The sequence below is a fragment of the Lissotriton vulgaris genome, unplaced genomic scaffold (genome assembly GCF_964263255.1).
Source record: "Lissotriton vulgaris unplaced genomic scaffold, aLisVul1.2 SCAFFOLD_784, whole genome shotgun sequence".
In the NCBI taxonomy this organism is placed as follows: Eukaryota; Metazoa; Chordata; class Amphibia; order Caudata; family Salamandridae; genus Lissotriton; species Lissotriton vulgaris.
Genome location: NW_028244872.1, coordinates 649,052 through 667,908, shown reverse-complemented (window position 1 = coordinate 667,908; position 18,857 = coordinate 649,052).

Below are 18,857 nucleotides of genomic sequence, written 5' to 3'. Positions count from 1 at the left end.
CTGCTCTTCGTTTTTGGCTCGAGGAACTGCTCCCTTGTTCACGCATCTCACCGCATTCCCTGAGGCTGAGGTCGGCTGGTGGGAGCGTTACTGCAATCGGCGGCAATCCACCTCGCTCTCAGCGCGACCCGCCCAGGTTGTAGTGCATAGGCTGTGCCCTGGAAAAGCCTACCGGGGGACTGCGAGGCCCAGAAACCACCGCTCTTTGCAGCAGGCGCCTCTTCCCCCGGCGGCCACGCCCATTGATCTGACCTGCTCCTACAAAACCTTTCGCGACACCCGCTGCGCGGGTGCCGCTCACTGACCTGCTCTTCGTTTTTGGCTCGAGGAACTGCTCCCTTGTTCACGCATCTCACCGCATTCCCTGAGGCTGAGGTCGGCTGGTGGGAGCGTTACTGCAATCGGCGGTAATCCACCTCGCTCTCAGCGCGACCCGCCCAGGTTGTAGTGCATAGGCTGTGCCCTGGAAAAGCCTACCGGGGGACTGCGAGGCCCAGAAACCACCGCTCTTTGCAGCAGGCGCCTCTTCCCCCGGCGGCCACGCCCATTGATCTGACCTGCTCCTACAAAACCTTTCGCGACACCCGCCGCGCGGGTGCCGCTCACTGACCTGCTCTTCGTTTTTGGCTCGAGGAACTGCTCCCTTGTTCACGCATCTCACCGCATTCCCTGAGGCTGAGGTCGGCTGGTGGGAGCGTTACTGCAATCGGCGGTAATCCACCTCGCTCTCAGCGCGACCCGCCCAGGTTGTAGTGCATAGGCTGTGCCCTGGAAAAGCCTACCGGGGGACTGCGAGGCCCAGAAACCACTGCTCTTTGCAGCAGGCGCCTCTTCCCCCGGCGGCCACGCCCATTGATCTGACCTGCTCCTACAAAACCTTTCGCGACACCCGCTGCGCGGGTGCCGCTCACTGACCTGCTCTTCGTTTTTGGCTCGAGGAACTGCTCCCTTGTTCACACATCTCACCGCATTCCCTGAGGCTGAGGTCGGCTGGTGGGAGCGTTACTGCAATCGGCGGTAATCCACCTCGCTCTCAGCGCGACCCGCCCAGGTTGTAGTGCATAGGCTGTGCCCTGGAAAAGCCTACCGGGGGACTGCGAGGCCCAGAAACCACCGCTCTTTGCAGCAGGCGCCTCTTCCCCCGGCGGCCACGCCCTTATTTCCTCCTCTATAACTAGCCAGCCTCTAACGCGCCGCGGGTCGCGCGCGGGTCGCAGCCCGGGGCGAAGACCGGGCAAAGACCGGGCCGTTTAAGGCCGTTAGAGGCTGGTAGAGACTGGACTGGGCCACCCCTCTGACATCTTTATCCGGACTTCCCCCATTCTTTCACCCAACGAATCCAATAAGGACAATAATGGTTCATACGAGGGGATCTAAAACCAAAACCAAAGCCCCCAGCTCCGTGGGTAAATTGCTTGGCCCTATGGACGACTTTCTAGCGAAGGCTAACACACTCATAGACGAAAGCATCTCAATGATGGAAGAAAGGGTCTCCTTAGATCTGGCATTCGCCAAAAGATCCTCATTAGGCATCCTGGCGGAAGCCAGATCCCCTGCACTGGGAGCCCCAAATGCTGAGATAGTGCCAACACGTGAGAGACGCAGCTTACCAAACACAGTAGATCTTTCAGTATCTCAGCTTGCGGACTCTCAGCTAAGCTCTGACTTAGAAAAAACCCCAGAACTGCTTCCGACAACACCTTCACAAATTTCCTCCACAGACAGAAGAATAGAAAGGGGTAGGAGGGAGGGAGCAATTAGCAAGAAAAGGGCGCCCAGAAATCCCACTACACTAGAAAGTCTGGCGCTACCACCTATCACCCCACAAAACCATGATGATAGGTTGGCACAAATAGAGATTCTAGCGTCAGTCCATCAGACAGAGAAGGAACCAGCCCCTCCGAAAGCCCTGGACCTTCATTCCAGTAAACAAGCCCAAGTGGATTTGAGGGTTACGGAGGCTCAGGAACTAAACCTCACCAGCATAGCTAGTATAGTTAAACAGGCATTACAACCCTTAGAACACCGATTATTAACCATAGAGTCACAAATCTCCAAACTTCTAAAAACCCAACAGCTAATTCTCCCATCGTGCCCACAAAAAACAGGAGGAAATAACATTAAAAAACCAACCACTACTAATACAGCTAGTGCCAATCCATCTTTGCCCAATCCACAACAAAAGACTCTCCGGATAATTACACCAAACGTCCCCGTTAACAAAAACACGTCAAATCCAACCAAAATAGCAAATACTGCAACAACCTCGTCCACCACCAATAACTCACTGCAGATAATCACCCTAACCTCCCCAGGTGCGGCATCCACAACTGGCGCCACCCCGGCAGCACCTAGTAGCTCCGCTAATAAAACTCCTGGCAAGAATGTAAACAAACCAACAACAAAAACTTCCCTCCCTCCACCCCCACCACCAAAAACCCCTTCGGACAGGCCCAAGAGAAATGCTGCGAGGAATCCTGGTCCCCCAAGACTCCCAGCAGATTTCCCTCCTGAGGCCTCGCCGTACGTGGTGGTTATGGCTGGAGTACCTGAATTAACAGATCTTACTCCAGAACCGATCTGGTCCTTAAAAAACAAGGCCCAGCATTGGCTCCAGACCAACCGCCAGATTCCATCTTCCTGGCGCGGAAGAATTAGATCTGTTGCCAGGGTACCGTGGGTGGGCAGCACTAGAAAAACCATTCCCGGGGATTGCATAACAATCACATTTGAGGACCCACGAATAGCAGACTATGTCTGCGCATGGGAAGATATCACCCCAAATGGAGGAATCAAGATCAAGCCACTCTCCTTCTTCTATCCTTTTAGGCAGGCGGGCGGCTTTATACAGGAGCAGGAGCCTCCCTGGTCTGCTCCATTCCCCAGGCAGGACGACTTATCAATTCCCAGATACCACGGTCCCCCTAACTTATATGAGCCAGATTATTCCTGGCACACAGTAAGACAACGCCACCAGGGTGGACGATGGGACGACAGAAGGCCCTACACTCAATGGCCCCCTCACAGAGACCAATCTCGGTGGGACCCATGGCATAACATCCCGCTACACAATAGGTATAGTGGCCTAGAAATGGTCGACTGAGCATTAACAGAAATCTCCTCAAATGAGCTTCATGTATCTCCCTCTCTACAGCTTTTCATAACCTCTCCAGCTCCCAGAAATAAGGAACCCATAATCCCAATAGAAGAACGTAATGACGATTCCTCATTAATTACAGTATTCTCTTGGAACACCGCAGGCCTCCGAAATAAAATCGAGGACGGTTCCGCGCAGGAGTTCCTAAATTCATATCAAGTAATTTGTCTTCAGGAGACATGGTCTGTAGACGAACTACACCTACAAGGCTACAAAACCTATTCTGCCCCAGCACTAACCAGCCCAATGGGCAGACCAAAAGGTGGGCTAACAATCTACATCTCAAATACCTTACCACTTAACAAAGTGGCCATACTTTCCCAGGATGCTAATCACCAAATCCTTTCACTAACCCTTGCAAATAAAGAAATAATCATTCTGACTAATAGTTATAATAACTTATCGGAAGAAAACTTCATAATTCTTCTTACCACCCTATGTGATAAACTAAAACAGATTCACCACCGGAGATCCGCAAATAAGGCAACCCACCTAATCTGGGGGGGAGACTTCAATCTCCACCCCTGCACAGTCTCCAACCTACTGTCCTGTGGGATAGTGGACGAATTTAACGTCCCAATAGCGCATTTTGCCCATAATAAACTAGGAAATTTCATTAACACCGTCCTATCGGACTTGGATCTCCACATCGTAAACCATCTGGACGCAGACCCAAACAAATTTACTCCGACCTACGTGGGCAGAGGTCATCAAACCACAGTAGACTTCATACTCCTTTCACCAAGTCTCATGAATAAAGTTAAAGATTTTAGGGTCATTGTCACCCCCCTCAGCGATCACTCCGCCTTAACAATAAAGATATCTATGCCATCCAACTCCTCTCATAAATTGGAGATGGCGACCACCCTCACTCAGAACAAGATCCAGGTTGGTAAACACAATGGCTTCACAATCAAGTGGGCAAAAATTAATCCATCTGACATACTGAAAAAACTAATAACTCGGACCTACCCAAATATTGTGAAATGCCTGGACCTTGCATCAAGTCACAAGGAAGTCCTGATAAACTTTAATTTAATTTTAGATTCTATAAAGGACCTACTTACCTCAAAACCTAACTCAAACCGCTCCATAAAACCAAAATGGTTTAACCATAATTGTACTGCTGCTCTAACAAAACTAAAATCTGCACTTCAAAACAAACCGCGAGATGCAGCCCAGATCCAATTTTTAAGGCGCCAATACACAGGGGAAAGAAAGCTGAGAACTGCCCAACTCAAGCAAAAACTATGGGATGATCTTCATAAAGGTGCAGTCTCAAAAAACAGCGAGCTTTTCTGGCGTACAGTCAGAACCCCTTATCTCACTGATAAGGGCACCCCAAAAATAGAAGTCGCCATTGACGAAAATACATGGGTCTCCCACTTCGAAGAGATCTTTAAAAACACCTCACCAACAGAACCTCTGCCCCCAAAGCCCCAATATCCCATTTTGGTTCCTTTTGATATTCCAGACCTCATGGACGCACTTCAGAGTAGTAAATCAGGCAAGGCACCAGGACCGGATGGGGTCCCAGTGGACTTCTTTAAAAACAACCTAGACCTCTGGGCCCCCATCCTAACTAGAGTCTGCACAGCGGCAGCGAATGAGGGAATTCTAACCTCCTGGACTAAATCAATAATGGTCCCCATCTTCAAAAAGGGGGACCGTCAAGACGCAAAATGCTACCGGCCCATATCACTGCTGGATTCGCTCGGGAAAATAGTGGGGAGAGTGATTCTAGAGCGTCTCCAGCAGTGGAGTGAGGACCGGGGCATAATCTCCGATATTCAATTCGGCTTCCGCGAGGGCTTTGGCACACTAGAGCAGGCCCTTAATCTCACCTTAATAATGGGCAAATACACCCAGGCCACCCCCACTAAGATATACATGGTCTTTGTCGACCTATCCGCAGCTTTTGACTGCGTTTCGCATGCAAAGCTGTGGAAGGTCCTAGCTCAACTAGGAGTAGATCTACCCCTTTTAGACCTTTTAAGAGAGCTCTATACCGGGGCAACAGCCAGAGTGCGTTTTGGCGTAAACGGAGAGCTGACGTCGCCGTTTAGCGTAGGGCGTGGGGTCAGGCAGGGATGTGTCCTGGCCCCCTTCCTCTTCTCACTCTACACCAACGGCTTGGAGGAGGAGATGTTGAGGGGGGCCCAGGACCTCCCACGCATAAACCGCCGCCTGATCCCAGCCCTGCTCTACGCGGACGACGCTGTTATCCTCGCACGAACCCCCCGAGAACTTCAGAAAGCAGTAACCAGGTACACTTCATTCATGGGCAATCTTGACTTAAAGGTGAACGTGAAAAAAACGTTCATAATGACAGTTGGTAGAGGCCAAAAAAGAATAAATCCCATACTGCTCAACAATCAAAAGCTTGAAGCTACCCCCCAGTACCCTTATTTAGGGGTCATGATAGATGACCAACTTAGCTGGAAGCCAGCAGTGGACACAAGGGCACATTTATTCAGGAGGGCAATTGCCGCCTTGACAACTTTCTCTCAGAGACTAGGCAAAAGACCACCAGTAGAGCTCCTCAAGATTTACAACGCCAAATGCCAGGCAATCGCAACATATGGCGCGGGAGTCTGGGGTTACACTGATATTAGTTCCATCCAGAAAGCTGAAAACGCCTTTTTAAGATTTTTGCTAGCCACCCCCAAAGGCACCTCTACCTATGCAATGCATCTAGAATTAGCTATACCTTACATAGAGGACCTAATTAAAATAGAACCGCTGATGCTGTGGCGCCGCATTTGGAAGTCAGACAAAAATGCCCTGACACAAGCCATCATTTCAGATTCAATGAACTTGGACAATTCCACAAAAATAAAATGGCTTCTTTATGTTAGAAACTTTTTTAACGATCTAGGCGTGGAGAACTACTATTTAGACCCGGTGTCAATAACAGACATCTCGAAAAAAGATCTTAAACAGAAAGCATTAAGACACCTGGAAACTCTAAGACTTGCATCCATTTCCTCAAAAACGGCAGTTATCCATGCAAATATGATACAAGTAGCCTTTGACATTCACCCGTATTTGGCACTTCAAATATCAACCTACGAGAGAATGCTAATCACAAGATTCAGGCTAAATACCTTCTTTAGAATGGTCACCTTTCCGTCACAAAATTGTTGGAGTGCCATACTCCCCCCCTGCCCATGTGATGGTCTGTCAACGCAGTCTAACTTGCATGTGATCCTGCTTTGTAAATACCATCAAGCCCACAGAAAGATCTGGCTTTTACCGATATTAAGAACGTGGGGGCTGAGACAATGCAGACCCGCTCTCTTAAGATTGCAAATGCTGGAAACGGAAAACGTCTGTTATTTTGTTAGTAGTTTTCTGAAATGTATCATGAAACATAGAAAGAATCTTTAAAATTCTCGTTAGTCTTAATTTGAGCGGCTCCTTGCACATCTTGATTAATTTTTTTTCTACTGTGAAATGAATTTTATATGAAATTTTATGTAATATATGTATTTTCGCATTGTATGATATTTTCTGCTCTTTTATGGTTTTTCCATTGTGAACAAGCCGAATAAAGAATTTATATATATATATATAATGGCCCTAGAGACCCTAAGTTATTGTCTAGGGGAACCGGTCCTCTGGCTGGAGTCGTCTTTGACCTCTCCACTCACCCATATTGCATGTGAAGAGTCCTGCTAAGGTGGATCTGAGGAACACTAAGTCTTGCAGGGGATCTATATCTGATGGAATTGAGGGAATTCGCAGGTTACATTGTGCGGGAATCAATCTACAGTAATTCAGTAACCATATCCTTATCAAAGAAACTGACTACGATCGTATCCCTTGATAACCCTGGAAGGGGGAGTCTTTCTACAAACTTAATATCATCTCTAATAATTGAGTAACAGTGTCGGGTGGTCCTAAACCAGTGAATGAACTTGTTCTTTAAGTGAGTTCTGATTTTCGTGTCCAGCCATAGAGGGTTTGGGAACCTCTGTGAGGTAAACCGCAGCTTGGTTACACTGTTTGCTGGATCTAGTATAGACACCATCCCTCACTGCCCCTTTTCCCAATACTTCCCCCATGGTCTAGCTTGGAGTTGAACCCTTCATCTAATGTGACCTCGCCTCTATCTATGGTCCTACGCCCATCCCTGCCTTGGCCGAGACCTCGCAGATTTTCTTTAGTTGAATTAAATGTATCACTGGAGCAGTGAACTCCAGTGTGGAGGGGGGAGGAGGTGTCTCCAGTGTGGAGGGGGGAGGAGGTGTCTCCAGTGTGGAGGGGGGAGGAGGTGAGAGCTTAGTTGTGGCAACATTGTGTGCTGGTCTGACGTTACCCAATCTGCGGAGTCCCGAGCGCCTATCTTCAACTCCCTTTACGTCCGTGAACGGGAGAGCTATCTGGTCACTAATTTGGCCACCTTGCCACAATTTACCCTCTCCGTTAAGCCGGCAACCTCATCTCTTAATGACTCAATTAATGATTTCAGGGTCTGTATCTCACTTACAGGAATTTTGCAAAATTAGGTAGTAAAGTAATATGTTACGTTATAATGGATTTGTACCGTGCACAAATAATCAGGAGTGTCCTGGCGCGCAAAAATAACAGTGACCCGGTGGAATAAAGCTTTAGCATAACTGCTTGAAAAGGAAGGTTTTCAGTTGCTTTTTAAAAAGTCTGAGATCCTGAATGTGCAGTAATTCCAGGGGCAAGGAATTCCAAGTGATAGCTGCTTTGACGGACAGAGACTGGCCCCCCAGCCGTGTTCTGCGAAAACGTGGGATCGCCATCCGTCTCAGGGTGGCTGAACGCAGCGGTCTGTTGGGAACATAGTAAGCAAAACACTTGCTAATGTACAATGGTCCGATATCGTGCAGAGCTCTGTGTGCCAAAGAAAGAACCTTAAATTGCAATCTCTGGGCCACAGGCAGCCAACGCAGCTCGCGTAAGTGCTGTTTTACGCTAGATCTTCCTGAGGTGTTAAACAGAAGTCTAGCCGCGGCATTCTGTATGGTCTGAAGTTTCTTTTGGAAGTATCCAGGAATTCCCACATACAGGGCATTGGCATAATCAATGCGGGAGAGAATGAGCGCAAATCAGGCAATTCAATCAATTTTAAAATAAGCAGAACATAGTAGTTAACTGCCAGTATGTAAACTATAGAATAAACGAACACACTCATTGGTTGATGTCATCAGTGATGTCATAAATGAATTCATAGAACTTGTTATGAGTGATGTCATGTGAGGTCATAAACTGTGCATGGCGCGGCCGCAAGTTCTAGTTAGCGCTGCTAAATATAACTGGTGAACTGTGTTTTTTTTAAAATTTGAGCTCAGAATGTTAATGTTGTCACTGACAAGTTCACTTAACTATAACGTTAGTTTAACCTTTTTTGTGTTTTTTCATTGATGTGTGTGTGTGTGTGTATGTATGTATATGTATATGTATGTATGTATATGTGTGTATATATATATATATATATATATATATATATATATATATATATATATATATATATATAATATTCTCCTCCAACTGTTTTTTTTTAAATTTAAATTTGTTTTTATTGTTGCATCAAAGTATATCGGTACAGTGTAAATAATCCGCTGACGTGGCCTCAACATTCAGCCACGAACAGCTAGGCGTGCAACGTTTTCTTGTTTTATATAACTGGTACAAATATACATTTCCTCAATAAATCAGTACAGATCGTGCAAATATGTCTGCGGGCTGGGAGACAGTGGACCTGCGTCGCCAAGAGGACGATGAATAATGACAGGCATGCAAGTTCCCGCCACAATAGCGCAGGATCGGGTTCTGTACTGTCCATATGACGGTGCTACCAGAGAACAGGGGGGACAAAACTGTGGGAAGGAAGCATGTGGGCGCTAGCAGGGTCTAAGCAGGGGGATACTGGCGACGGGCATCGGGGGGGGGGGGGGCACGGAGCCATACAGTCTGTGCTCCAAAAAGGGGGGGGGAAGAGAGGAATGGCAGGGGGTGGATACACCTCGCGCAGGCGAGTAACGAGATGGGCGGTATGACATATGAGAATTTGATCAGGATGCAGGGGGTACCGGGAATCGATCCTAGGATGGCTTACATCTGGTAGAGGCTACTGGCCCTCTCGGGCGGGGGGGGGGAGGAGTAGGTGGGTCTCCTGCATGCGTGGACTGCCGGAAGCTGTGTAGGAGCATGGCCCATTCCATGGATATGGGAATTTTACGCGTGCCTCTGGCTTCTTCTTCTCTAAGAGCATCCTCCTCCGCCACTGCCCACTTACCAACCGCCCCCGTCCATTGTGCTATGGGGGGGCCCTCCGGGGAACGGCAGCGCATGGTTATGCATCTGTTCGCCAACAGGAGCGCTAAGGACACGAAGCGTCTATGCACCAGTTCTTGCTTAGAGACATGGAAGATGCCTAGTGCGCTGGACTCCCAGGTGGCAAGTGTAGTGAGACCTGTGAGTTCCGACAGTGTGTCGTGTACCGCCCACCAAAAGGGATGAAGTTTGGGACAACTCCAGAACATGTGACGAAAATCTGCGGCAGGGGAGCAGCATCTGGGGCATAGGAATGGTGTGGAGGGATAGAACTTCTGCAATCGCGCTGGGGTGAGGTATGCCTTGTGTAGTATATAGTATTGGATGTTTTTGAAGCGGGCGTTCCTAGAGACGCATTTTGGGGCCTCAGTGCTTTAGTCCACTCTGAGTCGTGTAGAGCGCGACCTATGTCCTCCTCCCATGTAGCACGCAAGGTCGTCAGGGGAGCGTGTGGAAGTTCCCGGATGGATTTATATAGCCAGGTGACTAGGTGGCGTCCCACCCCCATATGCAGGATAGCATGTATTACTGGATGCGTGTCTGGCTCGCCAGTTCGGAGATTAAAATGGGGCCGGTATCCATCGAGCAGCTGCCTATATCTGAGGAATTGGCCCGGGGGGAGCCCCTATTCAGCTACCAGGCGGTCGAGTGGTTTCAACAGACCTTCCTCGAAGAGCGATTCCAGATCCGTGATGCCACATTGGGACCATTCGGTGAACAGTGGAGCCGTGAAGTAGGAGTGCTGCCTGGGGCTGCCTATCAATGGTAGCAGCGGGGAGTACGGGGGTCTACCGGGGCACAACCGGTGGATCCGCATCATGCACCGGCGCGCTATCGCCACTTGAAGGTGGTATGTGCGCCGTGGCTTGGTGCCCGGGAGGAGAAGACGGGTGAGTTCCGGGGTCGCGATTCTGCCGGTCGAGGTAACAGTCTCCTGAGGGTAACGGTCCGCCGTCCAGTAGGACAGCCATTGGAGCTGTGCCGCTAGGAAATATGACTCGAAGGATGGAGCCCCGAGCCCCCCCTGCGTCGTGGGGAGTTGGAGGGTCTTCAGGGCGACCCTGTGTCGGCCTGCGCCCCAAATAATGGTCCCTAAGAGGGAGTCGACGTCGCGGAAGAAGGACCTGGGTGGTATCACCGGTAGATTTGTGAAGTGGTAAAGGAGTCGGAGAAGCATCACCATTTTAGCCAGGGCTATCCGCCCTATTGGGGCCAACGGGAGTTTATTCCAGAAGGCGATAGTCGGGCGCAGACTAGCAAGTGCCTTGCAGTGATTACCCTAAAAAATGTCTGCTGGAGAATGGTACAAGCGGACACAGAGGTACCGGGGAGCCTCCGCGGACCATGAGAGTTTATGCGGTCCGAGCTAAACTTCCGGGGGGGGCAGGCCCGGGTGTAGGGGGTAGACTGTGGACTTGTCCCAGTTCACCTGTAGTCCCGAGGCGTCTGCAAATTCCGCCAGCGTTGCCCCTATGGGGGTTAGGTCCGTTTCAATGTCTCGGACGTATATGAGAAGATCGTCCGCGTACATGGACACGCAATGGGTGCCGTCTGCAAGTGGTATGCCCCAGTCCACACCCTCCAGGCGCAGCCGAACCGCCAGCGGCTCGACAGCCAACGCGAATAGGAGAGGCGACAGGGGGCACCCTTGTCTTGTGCCTCGCCGAACTCCAAACGCCGATGAGATGCGTCTCCCGATACGAACTCGGGTGGTTAGATCGGTGTACAAGAGGCGTGTGTACGCCATGAGCGTCGGGCCGATATTGAGGCGCCGCAGGACTGAGAATAGATAGGGCCAGGTGAGGGTGTCAAACGCCTTCTCCAGGTCCATAATGAGGCAGGCGGCGCGGGGAAATCTGTCACGCACTTGATCCTGAATATGGAAGACTCGGCGGAGGTTCTGGGAGGTATTCCTCCCTGGAACGAAGCCGCATTGGTCGGGGTGGACTAGTGGGCGTATGACCTGTGCATATCGGTCAGCCAGAATCTTCCCTAGGATCTTACAGTCAGCCGACAGGAGCGTGATGGGCCGATATGACCCCATGTGGAGTGGATCCCTGTGGGGTTTGGGAAAGGTGACAATCACGGATTCCCGCAGTGACTGGGGTAACCTCCCTAGATGAAAAGACGCCCCGAACATCCGTGACAGACGGGGGACCACTAGGGGAGAGAATGTAGAGTAGTATTCTAGTGGGAAGCCGTCCAGTCCCGGCGCTTTATTCCGAGACATGGCACGTATCACCCGGGTGATGTCAGAGGGAACTCTCTTGGGGTCAAGTGTGCGCTTGTCATCATTCGATATTGTGGGCAGCGTCAGCGGGTCTGAAAAGTGATCCACAGAAAACGGGGAGTATTGGGCCGGGGTCCCGTACACTTGTGCATAGTGGCGCTGGAATGCCAGGAGGATCTCGGCCTGTGAGCGCACTAGTACACCTTCCGGGTTGATAATATCCGTGATTGGCTTGATTTCGGTGTCTTGCCTCGCCATCCAGGCCAGTAGCGCCCCAGTTTTGTGTCTGTCCTTATGTACCCTAGAGGCGTAAGCCCTAAAATTGTATTTTCGGAGGTCAGCGCAGGCAGTCTGATACACGGCGTGTTCCTCTGAGTCGTCAGGCCGTTTAGTGAGTGCGGCCAGAGCTTGCTCTGAGGTTAAGAGCGTCCGCTCCAAGGTGCGGCGGACCCCTACTACCTGTTTGATGCATTCTCCCCTTGCCACCACTTTAAATGCGTCCCACTCTACCAGTACCGATGATGCTGTGTTTGCGTTGTGTGTGAAGTAATCTTGTATGCTGGTTTTGTGTGCGTCTCTGAAAACTGGATCTGATAGGCAGTCCCTAGGGAGGCGCCAGGTGGGGACTGTTGGGTGTGGGGGGCGCCAGGACAGACGAATGATGTGGGCGTCATGATCTGAGAGGATCCGACCAAGGTAATCTGTGGATGTTATCTTAGGAAGGATAGGTGCAGAGCAGAGAAATCGGTCCAGGTGGACCCGGAGGTTGTGTGGGATCGAGTGGAAGGAGTAAACACGGTCCAGTGGGTGTAGATGTCGCCATGCGTCAGTGAGCGCCCAATGTACGGTCCATGCCCTGAAGAGCTCTGCCTGCCGGGGGGCCGGGGAGTGTGTGGGAGGAGGGTGTGAGCGGTCTAGGGTGGGGTTCAGTGTGCAATTAAAGTCACCTCCTAGCACCCATGGAACTGTAGTGAACTGGGCCAAAACGCCCGTGATGTGGTCCGAAAATTTATCTTGATCTGTATTAGGGGCGTAAATGCTGCCAAGGAGTATTCCCTGTCCATCAAGTATTCCCTCCAGAAGCGCATACCTGCCCTCTCTGTCTACCACCCGCCGGAGCGCCCGCAAGGGAGTGCCTGGTCTGACCCAGATTAACGCGCCGCGCGCGAACGCTGAGTATTGTGTGGCACAGAAGATCCCTTGACCTGCAAATGAGTAAGTTCGGTAGCGTTAATTTGTGTCTCCTGCAGTAATGCAATACTAGCTGACTTACGCTTAACGTAGGAGTAGACTGAGTAGCGTTTGCTGGGCGTGTGTAGGCCTCGTACGTTCATTGTAAGAATATTAATGTCTGAGCATGGGACTGCCATTCTTAGGGTGTCGTGGTGGGGAGAGGGACCCCCCTATTGCCCCCGGGGGCCGCCAATGTGAGTGTGTCGCGTGTGCTCCTGCGCGCCAAGCTTCCACAGTCGTGGGGGAGGAACTAAGGGGAATAACAACAAATTGAACCTTGGGTGGGTAACAGTCCCAATACTGAGGATATATCACCGGGGGTGGCATATCCAAACTAGTGTCCCACTAGGGGAGAAATACAACGGATATCTGCGGGGGTGGCAGCATGTGTCGCTGCTGGGCCTGTGCGCGGGTCGGGCTCTTGCAGGAGAGATGTCGATTGCTTGCTAGCGCGTACAATTATCTAGTGAAACAGTCTAGGTTCCTAGACGTCGCGCAGTACAATAGGCAACCATGAGAAGGATATATCTGTAGGCAGTTCAACTTTCACGAAGAGGTGTTAGGCTGGCTGGCCAGGGCAGTGTCTAGTGTGAGTGCCACAACGAGGGGGGAGGAGATTGGGCCAAATCCCGACATTGTCCCATCGCTGTCCCGGTCTTTCTCGGGGGTGAACAGGTGCGGCGGGCCTTCCAGATCCGATGCCGGGGGTGACGTATGCAGTTCGGTCACCGCCCGTAGGGCGTCTCGTCGCTCCTGCATGATTTGCGTGAGGTCGGGTGAGCCCGTGGGGGAGGATGCCTGACTTTTGGGGCGGCCTGATGATCGGGCACGGCTCGCGCCCCGTCTTCTGGATCTTCTGGAGTCGTTGTTGCGTGTCCTCTGGGGCCCGGGTTTGGGGATTAGTGGGCAGTGAAATTCAGTCCAGTCCTGTGCTTCCGCCGCCGTGTTGAAGAAGAGGGCTTTCCCTTTGTGGAGCACTTTAAGGCGGGCGGGGAATAGCAGGAAGTATTGAAGGTCGTTTGCGCGAAGGCGCCTTTTGACTTCCAGAAATGTGGATCGTTGCTGCTGGACCTCACGGGCATAATCCGGGAACACCATGACGTGCTGGTCTTCCACTTGCAGAGGGCCCGCCGTCAGGGCCGCACGGAGTACCGCAGCTCGGTCTCTGAAGTGCAGGAATTTAGCTAGCATGGGCCGTGAAGGGAGGCCAGGCTTGGGTGCCCGGGCCTGGACCCTGTGGGCCCGTTCAATGGAGAAGAATGCCGACCGTTCGCATTCCGGGGTGAACGATCTAGTCCAGGACTCCATGTAGGTCAGAGGGTCCGAATTTTCAATTCCCTCCGGCAGGCCCAGGACGCGGATATTACATCGTCTAGAGTGTCCCTCCAAATCCACCGTGCGTTCCTCTAGGGCCGCCACGCGGCGCAGGACCTCCGTCATGTCTGCCTCCTGCATCTTCATCGCGGGCTGTAACTCAGTCACGATCCGTTCTCCCTCCTTCACCCTATCCGCCAGCTTACGATGGTCGTCACGGATTAAACTAATGTCCGTCGTCAGGACGCCCAACCTCTCCTCCATCGATAGGCGAGACATTTCGATCGCCGCCAACACCTGATCCAGCTTCGCCGATAGCGTAGGGTCGGTTTGCGACGCGTTGGCTTGCGTCCACGTCCTCGTGTGTGGCATCTTCTCGATGGCTGTTTCAGGGACAGCTGTCACCTGCGAGGTCTTTGGTTTCCCCATAGGTGCTGTCAAGAGGGCCCCCGGGCCTTCGTGTACCTCGTGATCGGCAGACCTTCGCCTCACAATGTGTCCGGGTAGGTGGCAGTCCAGTGTCGGCTGGCCTCTCCAGTTCCTCTCGACTCCAGAGCGATTCCGGTTTACCCTGGGGAGCTCCCGCCAGTTCGGGGTGTCAGAGGTGGCGTGCTGGGGCCGGCAGCGCCGGTGGCAGGGGGTCGTATAGGCGCCTTCTTCTTCACTGGCGTGCAGTGCAGTGTCAGCGCCGATCGGCTGGGTCAGAGGGCAGGCGGTATGGAACTGGGGGGGTCCGAGGCAGTGGGCGGCTGCCGGCACCGCTTCAAGCCTGGGGGGGGGCCCCTCTGCCCCCCGGGCGAGGGTCGCGTTGTTCCCGGTGTCTAGGTTTCCGTGGGCGCCATCTTAGGGTCAGACACTCGGGTCCACCACGCAGCTCATGACGGTGGGAGTGTTCGGGTTCCCTCAGTCGGGAGGCGATGTGGGCAGCGCTCTCTCACCGGGTCCTGAGGAGGTAGGGTGGGGGCCCCGCCGGGGCACCGGCGTTGAGATCCTTGGGGGGAGGGGGGGAGCGATCAGCACTCACCGCCCTCGATGGGAAGTTGCAGGCTCCTGGGGGCACAACACCGTGCTGGTGGCACGTCCTTTGGCTCTCCGCGGTCCGCGGTGGTAGGTTGGCCGGTGTTGAAGCCCGATCAGGCTCCCGGTGAACCAGAAGCACCGGTGCAGCAGAGCTCTGGCTCGGCGGCCGCCATCTTGCGTGCCGGGGTGCAGAAACAGAAGAAAGCACCGTCCGGAGCGCACCTCTGAGGGCCGGGTCCACAGCTCCCCCGGGACCCTCCGCAGTCGTCAGCTGGCCGCGTCCTCCAGGGCCGTCGCTTAGGGTACCGGCTCTCGGCGGCTTACGTGCCCGTAGGACGGGGCTGCGCCCACCATTTTGAGGATCGGCGCTCGGCTCCGGTGGGAGATGCTTCAGTGTGCGCCGCCCGCTAGCAGCCTTCACCGGTCACTCGGAGGATGCCCCGGTGCGCGGGGGCATCACAGGTGCGCTTTTTTAGAGAGTTGAGGCTCCCGGCGATCACAGGTAATGGGCAGGATGCCAGCCCGATCGCGGAGCCTCAGCAGGACACAGCCGCCATCGTGGCCTGCTAAGCCACGCCCCCCATATTCTCCTCCAACTGTTAATCCCTTTGCTTTGGAGACGTGCTCAATGAAACAAGCAGGACCCCATAATTTGTAACGGAGTCCTTTAATTAAGCACAAACTGGCAATCCCTTTCAAATCGGTTTGAAAAAGCCCCACGCATTTCAGTGCACCTTCACCTTGGTCACGGGCTGGCATAACAGGTTTTCGGCAGATTCACGAGAGCGTCAAGTCTCCATCTTTAAATGGCCATTACCTGCCACCTGGTGGGCGGGCTCCAGTGCTTTCAGTAGCAAGGCATGCTGGAACTTGAAGTATTCCCTCTTATTATTTTTCCCTCCCATTATTTATATATATTTTATGCTACTAATGTGATCTAAATTTCTTAATGTACAAATGCTTATACTTTCCTCACAAGTCCTACGTAAAGTAATGAAACGTCCCTTGAGATAATGTCCACATCATACAAAAAAAGAATAAGTAGATTGATCACCCTTCAAATTTGGATACAATGTTGCAGTACAATAGTGTTCAGGTAGTTTAATTCTGTTGTTATTTTTATTATCTTATGTCGCTCTGCTACCAATTTAGAATAGGTAAGATTGAGCGAAGTGGGATGAAACCTAGACTTTTATGGGTCTAGATTATCTATTTTAAAGTTGCATTGAAAATGTATCAGTAGGAAAACATTTTTTAATTAACATAAGTATACCCGAGTAATTTACTATGGATACCCATTTATCATCCATTCATTGTTTGTTTTCAGATCCTGTCTGCAATGTCTCCATTGAGCGCCTTCCCTCGGAGAATGACGTTCTTCTCTATTGCAACTCCACCGGCAGTGGCAATGCTGTTGATTGGACCAGAGATGGATCTAGTTTGCCAGAATCCCATCTACTAACTGACAGTCACACACTGAGCATACCCCGAGGTGTGGCCTGTGGCTGTTACCAATGCAGCGTGTTGTGTGGCGTGTTGGGACGGCGGAACGCCACCATCCATCTGTCCTCTCCCGGTGAGGTGCAACTGGTCAATGTTTCTGATGATGATATTCATGTCATGTGATCTTTTAGCCTGTTCTTCTAGAATGTATTCTTAGCTTTAATTATTTTTGGGCTAGGCTTGGTGCTGCATTGGCGACAGCTCTGTGATGACCGATATTAACAAAGCCTAGGTATCCACGTGCAATTTGCTGGTGCTGGAGATGTATAACCAGAAACAATGGTTCCTGTGAAAAAAATGGTAAACAATACACAATATTAAGATGCACAATGGCTATAAATAGGGGTAGGGAGGATCTCAAAATAGAAGTGAGACCATATGCAACATAATTACTGAGAAGTATAGAATGTTTATATACATACATCTTCACAATTGTATTCAAAATAGGTGCACAGTGTCCCCAAGTGAACATGGAACTTATTAGCAGTGTGTGACATTTTGTGGCATAGAAAAAAAACCTTGCCTACGTCGGATGACGCCCGGCTGTCCAACATCACGGTGGGCATGTGGGGAGGACGGCCAGGGGCCATCAGAACCTCGCACGCGTCAAATTTCTCAGCACCGCAGGGGAATTCCGGCCGCAGCAAAGCGGTTAATATTGTGTATTGTTTAAATTCTTTCCACAGGAGCCATTGTTTTTGGTTATAGATTATGTACCCTGTTTCCTTGGAGTAGGGTGTCCCTTGTTTACCTTTGATCGGGTGCTGTAGAGGGGCACGACGGGCTAGCTTTCTCCCACCAAGGGAGGGGGCTTCCACAGTAAGATTGACTTCAAATCTCACAGGATGACCCAGAATACAGCAGTGTAACTAGTGGGGATTTCTAATTCCCATTGGAATCTAAAGACAAAGCACTTACACAGGATAAGATGCTGTGCTGTCCTCAAGAACACATGAGGAAATGTGATCATAAGTAAATTAGATTTCAGTCCGCAAATCAGGTGACCGAATCAATAAAACAAGCCTTCTATAGACCAGTATAAAATAGAAACCATGAAGGGTTAATAAAAGATTTAAGTTGATTCAGAAAGGCAATATCTAGTTAGTTTTAAATCGGGTAAAATGCCTAATAAATCATGTACAGGGAATTAGCATAATGCTCAGTAAAATTGCAGAAATCAGTTGGTAGCACTAGTTAAGAGCTGGCAGTAAGCCAATAAATGCAGCAGGGACTTGGGGGTCTCTCTCATGGAGGATCTGCAAATTATTCTAAGTCCAGAGTATGCAATAAACCAGTGAGTCTCTGCTCTCTAAGAATCAGGAAGGCAGCACTCTAAAACGAGGCCTCTTTTATAGGAACATACACAGTGAAAACCTGTCGGTCTGCTTGCTTGAGGTGAGCAAAATGTTACCTGTGCTCAGCAAATCACAATACAGAATTAAATGCAACCTTTCCTAGCACCATCATAAGCTCATCCTAACATCATTCACTAAATGAATGATAAGTAGTCCCTTTTTGTCCTAACCTTGTCGGATGTGACAGTAAAACTCTAGTTACAAATTAGACCATGACAAACTTATGAAATGAATAGGCCAACTGAGGCCAGGCAGGAAGAACGGAGGAAAGGCCAGCATTTGAGAGGGAAAAGACCCTCTTCACTTAGAAAGAACAGCATTTCCATCCTTAGAGGGCACACAGGGTTACCAAGCTTTTGCTGCCTGTGAAGTCTGTGAGAAATGAAAACCTGCTCACGTTTAGGATTCAAGATGGAGTCTGGGCCTACTTTGTCCGAGCTAGGAAAGCACAGTTCTGTAAAGTACTGCAAACCTGTTTTGGTTGCAAGTCATTCATGCCAGTAAACAGTCAATATGTATTAGTCATGAATCTGCTCTAACAATAGTCTGGCATTTTACCTGCCTGCTCCTGCTTCTCATGGGTCTCTGCACACCTGAAGGAGGTGGGACAGTGTGGTGGTTCCAGCCACCATCTCCCCTGGCAGCTGAGGGTGTGAGCAAAACCACGGCTCACATTACCTCTACATTCATTCACACACTTTCACACTATGGGCCAGATGTAGGTAACTTCCATTTA